The sequence below is a fragment of the Choloepus didactylus genome, chromosome 10, assembly GCF_015220235.1.
Source record: "Choloepus didactylus isolate mChoDid1 chromosome 10, mChoDid1.pri, whole genome shotgun sequence".
Classification (NCBI taxonomy): Eukaryota; Metazoa; Chordata; class Mammalia; order Pilosa; family Megalonychidae; genus Choloepus; species Choloepus didactylus.
This window is the reverse complement of record NC_051316.1, coordinates 33704942-33711999: the sequence shown is the minus strand read 5'-3', so window position 1 is coordinate 33711999 and position 7058 is coordinate 33704942.

Sequence of the window (7058 nt, the reverse complement as noted above, 5' to 3'; positions counted from 1 at the left end):
GGCAATGTCACGTAATGCCATTTGAAAATCCTTTTCTGTCCTTGGGTCAGTGAAGGACCCATCAGATTAATTCCCATAGGACACATGCAAGGGCTGATATATGTTGTAAGAAAAAAAGACCTTATTCAGCAGCTAATATGATACCACCTTACCAAGTTCTCAGAAATTATCACTTCAGTTCACTGATTTGGTGCCACCTCATTAATAATATCAGTTAAATTATGCCTTATTTAAATTTTAAGTTAGGCCTTTGAGAGGCTACAAAAGGAATGGAACCCACATAATGAAATAAAATATACAGGCTACTAAATAGTTAACTAAAAAGAGACAAACAAACAAACCTATTAGTTAAGTTCAAGTAAAGCTCTAATGAATTCTGGTACTTGATTCCCCTAAGGAGGGAGAAGTCTATATAGAGTCTGACCAGCTTTGAATTGAGTCCTTTTCTTCCTACCTGTTGCTAATTATGCCTCATCTTCAGACCTCTGCATCTCATTTTGGTGTTTTAGATCCCTGGTACTAGAGTTTATCTCTTAATTGCAGGGTTCTAAGTTTCAGATTGCCATTGCTCCACACAACCCATCTACTATATTTCTATTGCTTTAGCTATTTCTGTGCCTAATTGCTAATTTCACAGATCTGTGGAATGCTGGAAGTGCAATTCTCCTCCAGTGTCATTGCCTTCTGCAAAAATTGCCTCCCACAAAACTCCTTCTGCAAAAATTGCATTCTGTTTGGTACTACCTGTGAATGTCTTTGGATATCTTTCCCGCATCTTCACAGAGGTGTTTTACAGACCTCCTTGGCTTTAGACAAGAATAAGATATCTCCCCAATTGGAACACCCCCTTTATTAATTAGGAGTCTTTTTAGTATGGTTATTTCTGGTGTCCCATTAGCTGACATCCCTCCTGGGTATAACAGTTGATGTTAAAAGTGATCCAGTTGATATCACTTGGGAGCTTTTGTCTGTTTAAATATTTCATGTTCACTTACAAAAAGTTACATCCATTAAATAGCTCCTGGATACTTAAATACCACTTGACTGCAAATACTACAATACACGAACACTTTTCGACATGTGATTTTGTACTAATTGATTTACTCTATATACATGAACAAAAGGCCCTACTGTGTGCAAGGTAGTATACTAGATTCAATGAAGAATGAAAAGATTCAGAAAAAGTGTTCCCTGCTCTCCAGAAGCCCTTAGATAAGGAAGACACACACACACATAACTAATATCCAAAACCAAATACCTTTGGTGCCCCAAAAAAGCAGACAAAACAGCACCAAGTGCTACTGGAGTTTAGAGAAAAAGAAGGGAAAGAACACAGGGTGGCAGAATTTCAATGAGGGCTTCAGGAAAGAGATGGCCTAAGAGTTGGGCCTGAAAGGTGGTCAGGTTTTCAACAGGCAATTCTCAGGGATGAGTGGACACAAATTTAAACATACTGTCTTTCAGCACATGGAAACAGCTATCACTTCCTTCATCCAGTACCCCTGCATGATCTAGTAGCTAAGGGCTCTGTGCTTGATAAGAATATTTAGCTACAAATGTTTTTGGTCCCCTTTGACTGAGGTAGAAAGGAGACCCTGGCCCAAAGTGAAAGGAATCATTGAGGGCTCACATACCTGTCACACACACAGAAAACCAAATTTAGAGCAATTGAACAAAGCCTAGTTGTCCTGATTTGACATCTATTAAGCAGGCCTCATGTTTTCCAGCATCTTTTAATTGTTTGTATTTGCAAAGAGTTTGCTCTCCCTGCTTGGAGAAATCAGGGACAAATCAAAAGGAGTTTTGGTCATTGTTGATAAATATTCTAATTAAATCCTTCATTGGCTGATGACTGCCAAGAGTCAGCGGCAGGTGGTAACAATTCCTTTGTAATCATTATAATTGTTCACAATAATCCAGCTTTCTGTTCCAGGATTGTTTATGGAGGAGAGGCCTGGTAGAGACAGGGCAGATGGGCCTAATTTATAAACAGTATCCTTATTAAAAGTGCACATTATATTTGCTGGTTAAGTTATTGGCAAATTTAAATATATTGTCAGTAGATCAAACTAATCATTTGTTGCAAAATGATGATAGCTACAGCTGTTCTCCCTTTAATTTTTAAGAGATAAAATATGTTCACTTAGATATGCATATCTGAGGTGACGTTATTTTCTTTCTATGATGCTCAGGATCTCTGATGTTACAATTATGAATAGATATCTACGTGGTCTTCTTTTTTTTCTTTTTTTCTTTTTTCTTTTAAATTTATGGAACATACGCAGTAACCACTTCACCCAAAGCTATAGAATAATGATGCTATTATTGTAGCCATCTGTCTTTTCACATCAGTGTCTTCTGTGGTTTTATAGTCCAGTTTTAGGGCTCTGTAAGAAACAATATTGGTTAACATTAATAGCTGCCTTCATCTGACAATTTACATCTCTATTTGGAGTCAGCTCCTGAAAGCATCTTCCCCAGTTAAGGATGCAGGGGTGCGGGAAGAGGGAGGAATGGCTGTCTTGATGGAGTTGGAGGAAGAGCTGCCTGTTTTGCTCCACTTGACTGGCGCCCAAAGGAAATGGTGAGTCAATCTCCTACTTCCTATTATAACTCTGCATTTGCAGTTTCCCACCTTGACAGGCAGAAACAGTTCCAGCCAATGCTAATTTGGGTAACATCTAAAAGGCTTGCCTGACAAGGCAGATTCAAATTATGAAGCAAACCCCTCACATACTGAGACCTTGTTAGCTAGATTAGTGGCGGATTGGCTCCTTGTGACAGCTTGTTTGCTAGAGGTGAGCTATCTACATTTCCAATGCAGGCAGGTTATATCATCATTTAAAGAAAAAAAAATAAAGATGTCATTTTTCTTGTTTGTCACAGAGTTCATGTAATATTCCCTCTCGATTTTCTCATTGTTGACTTCAGAAAGAAATAGCAGCGAGTGTGTACCTTTGAGTGCGACAGCTAATTTTGTTATGGATGAACAGAGTATTGTGACAAAACAGTGGCACAGCTGTCATAACAGCTGTCACACATTAATCATGACAGTGACAAATAGCATAATTACCTTATCTGGAATTCCTAGCATGCACACTCAGTATGCCCCACTGCCGAGCGAGCATAACACGCATGGTGTAATTAAAAAGACATCAATACAGGTTAGTTAGACAAGGGCTAGAAGACATTGATCCAAAATTAAAATAAAAGTATTTATAGGTTCATGTTTAGGGACACCCAAAGACCAATTACTTAGCCGACAAGATAATTTGAATCTATTTCCCTAACTGGCCTTTCTCGATGTGTACATCACATGGCAAGTTGGCTGTTCTGCCCCAAACCATCAGCCTTTCCTCCGTTAAACATTTGATACTCTCTTTTTCCAGTCTCGGCATGGATCCTTGGGAGCCATCTTTATATTCTGTTAATTGATTGATGGGACTTTATTGATAAATATGAGATTACCAGTGAATGAGTTGTGGCTAGCATTTTTGTTAAATTGTTTTCCAAGTCTAACACTGAGATGCACTGTAAGCAGAAGGAGAATGATGTTAAGCAGAGTGATTTTTGTTTTATTTGGAAATTCTAACTAGGTAAAGGATATAGGCAAGTGAGACTGGCTTTAAGCCTAGAAATGACACTCTCTTACACGTGCTGTGTTTAATATATATACACCTGTATTCATGTGCATATACGTGTCACATCAGTATATATAAATATGCACACATGCCAAATATATGTATGTTTTTGCCCCCCTGGTATTTTAAGCTCAACAAATCATTGGATTTACTGGTTGAATTCCTAGGAGCTGGTTCTTGAATTGCTCTGAAGCTGCCTCGATGAAATATTAATGAATCAATTTCCATAGACATGGACTCATTATCTCGCTGGATGGCATTGGAAAACACAGTCCTGCCTGCGGTGTCCTTCCACCTGCCTGTGACATGATTTGATTTTCTCTCTCCCCTTTTTTTAATTAAATAAAAAATTGCTATCAGGAAATTTTTGATAACTTTGGAACAGACATTTCCATTTCTCTTGATAGGTGTCTAAATGGAGGTAAGCCATTTAAGGTAAATTTATGTTCTACTAAAGTGATATATTGAAAAGTGGGTCCCGGTAACAAAGAAAGAGGTGGCCAGTTTAGTTCTGTGGTCTCTGCAGTGCCCTTTGGAAATGAAGAAACTGTATTTTTCAAAACAATCAACCTAGTTTGGGAAATGTCTATATTTTAGGAAGCTGAGCCAACCATCTAATTGTTTAGAAAGTTATTAACTTTAGAAAATGTTACTAAACACAAACACACTGTCACTTTCATTTAGGACTGATAGAAAGTAGGTGGAATTCTCCAGGCTGTGTCTACAATACCAAAACAGCTGGTTAGAACATGAAAAATTCAGTCAGTCAAGCAGTGATTATCTACATACAACAAAAATAGCTGGTTTGAGGTATTTTGTTTTTGTTCACTGAATTTCACCTGTTTCTTATGCCTTATGCAAGTCAATCTAGGAATATAATAAAGGCATTAAACTACAATTATCCCAAACAGAATGTTAACTTCTTTCCTTCCCTTTCATTCTGTTTCAGTAGAGATTATTAATGCCTGCTTTAGGCACCGTCAACACCCACTTTAGAGAACTCAACAAAACTCGACTGGTGCCAACACTGTTAGGAGAAAGACTAGGGTTAGGTCCTCAAATTCAATGGCTTTCACCATTTTGATTTAGAACCACTATGCCATCTGAATGCCACGTGATCTCAAGGCAATATTGCCATTTCAACACACACGTTATATGATCTGAGAACAATATTAATATTTCAGGACATTCATTCTTTTAGGGAAAAGATGAAAGCACAGGCTTGACCAAAGTAATATCCTCAATCCTGAGTCAAAGAAAACCTTTTTCATCTTTGTTGAGAGAAAACCTGATTTTTTCCCCCACTGTTCTGATTCCCTTTCGATCGAGCTCTGTGGGAGCCCACGGGTACTTGGCTTCACCTCTCTGCATCCAGACCCGGTACCACACTTAAATCTCAGGAATACCTCAAAGTAGCCTTTGTCATCAAAATTTTGATAAAAACTATGAAAAATGCACTAGGCACCCATACAGCATTTTTGCATGTGATTTCACGGTACCCGTTGATCTGGGCAGCTCATCTCTGGACTCCCACAGTAAATCCCTCCTTTAGGTACTGGACAACTGGAGACCATTCTAGATCTTTAGTCTTAGAGTTAAGTAGAATATCAAGTGTCTTGAGAATTAACTCAAGGTTGTTTATCCCACTGAGAAATATCAAGGAAATTTTAATGAGGAAGAATCAGTTTTAGGTTCAGTCATAACTAACAAGTGACAGGAAAATAAAAGTCACTTTACCCTTTATTAATCAAGACACTTAGAAGGAATCTCCCTCCCTCCCTTCACCTCTCTGTGGTACTTGTTGTTTTATAGCACATCTTTTCTACTGTGTTTGCTGCGTTTTATATATTATCATTTCTATTAGTACATTGTAAGGTCTTTGAAAGTAGATTTTGCATCTGATTCCCCTTTTTCTTCCTCATGACACCTAGGATTGTGCCTGCATGTTCTAACTGCTAAATAAATGTGCATATTATGGATAACAATGTGTTAGCTTTAATAATTAAAACAAAGTCATGGGTTTTCCCTGAAACATCTAGCCAGCCTGTTTCCTAAATTCAGTGTATTGCTTAGCTGAAGGCTCTCAGAAAGCCAGAATTTTTTTTTTTTTTTAAGTTTTCTTCCACATCCTCTTTCAAAGTCAGTTTTATCCCCACCTCCACCCCTCCTTAGTTCCTGTCTGCTGGTGTAATAACTAGCCTTTTGCATGAAGGTTGGGTTGATTTCCATGGCTTCTAGTGGAGAGGGTATCCACTGGCCAAGAAGCCAACCCAACTTTTTTATTACCCCCCAATTTTCCTATTTCTGATCTTCCTTGACCTTGAAGGGTAGCTTATACATATTACATATATTGCACATGCAGAATACAAGTTCCTGATTGTTCTGCACCTTCTAAATTTGCTCCACTCACTGCCTCATGAAATTCAGTGGGATACACTTACCCACCTTAAGAAAATCTATCCAAGCAAAGCTTCTTTCTCTCTGCCCCTCCACTCCCCTTAGATTTGTGGCCAGATCTTTTACTCTTCTATGCCTCAGAATATTTCAGCAGCACTTCCTCCCAACAGCAGTGACAATCAGCAGGTTTTCCTTGTAAGAACTAGCAGCAGCAATTGTGTTTATCTCCCTGACTAAGAGGTTTCGTATTTATCTTCCCTGAGGTAGTGCCCATGTGGCTGTCCTGATATTGAGCAGCTGGACAGATTACACCCTGGGGCCACATCTGCGGACAATAGATCAACACCATTCTCATTGCCTTGGTGCCCAAGAAGTTTATCTTCTGTCGGTGAGATTTACTGCTTTCTTCATGAAATGTTAAGCCTTTCACGTGTCCTTTCCTCCTCCACTTTCTTTTGGTTTCGAAGGATATTAGCATAATCTGATCCTGATTGCTAACAGCTAATTAGCTTGGTTTTACTACGATTATAAGTAAGAATGTCCAGCTGGTCTTCTGTAGAAGATTCTTGGATGGTACAGAATATAACATAAATATTTTGGGTGGAAAGAAAAAGATTTTAATTGGTGGGCATATACCCAACAGGATTGGTTTTACTTCCCTGTCTAAATGCACGGCAAAGCCACTGCTTTGGACAGTTTCCACAGGATTACGTTTTGTTGGCTGAGGTTGCTTCAGATGTTAGGACATAAGCCCTCAAACTTGTCTTAGAGCTTTACAGTTCACAAAACACTTCCACTGATAATGTCTCCCTTGATTCTTTCAGCAGAGCCCTGTGAGGTAGGAGGGAGAGGTAATGATGTTTCGGGTTTTCAGATGAGAATATCAAAGTTGAAATAGATTAAGTGATTTATTCAAAATCGCAAAGTTAGGTGCAAAGCCAGCACTTAAATCTAGGAAACCATATTTGCATTTTCGCTTCTCCTCTCTTAGCTTCCATGATGCTCCCAAATTTTCTTCTG